Consider the following 360-nt stretch of genomic DNA (forward strand, 5'->3'; position numbering starts at 1 on the left):
CCTTGTTCAGGAATTATCTGACGACGATTTCGATCGTCGCTTAGAATTTTGCGATTTGATGACAGACAGAATCACCAGAGATCCTCAATTTTCGAGCAATATTGTTTTTTCGGATGAGGCGACTTTTACGCTGATTGGTGAGGTAAATCGACAAAACTTTAGATACTGGGATAATGAAAATCCTCATTGGATGGTTGAAGCGCATTCGCAACATCCTCAAAAACTCAATGTACGGGCTGGACTAATAGGTGAAAGTATACTTGGGCCTTTCTTTATTGACGGCAACCTCACAGCTCAAAAATATGAAAATATGCTTTGAGATGAGATTGTGCCGGCAATACAAACTATCGCTGGTCCAAA

This window comes from Odontomachus brunneus, unplaced genomic scaffold (genome assembly GCF_010583005.1).
Source record: "Odontomachus brunneus isolate Ranch 3 - 2012 unplaced genomic scaffold, Obru_v1 Obru_scaffold_041, whole genome shotgun sequence".
NCBI lineage: Eukaryota > Metazoa > Arthropoda > Insecta > Hymenoptera > Formicidae > Odontomachus > Odontomachus brunneus.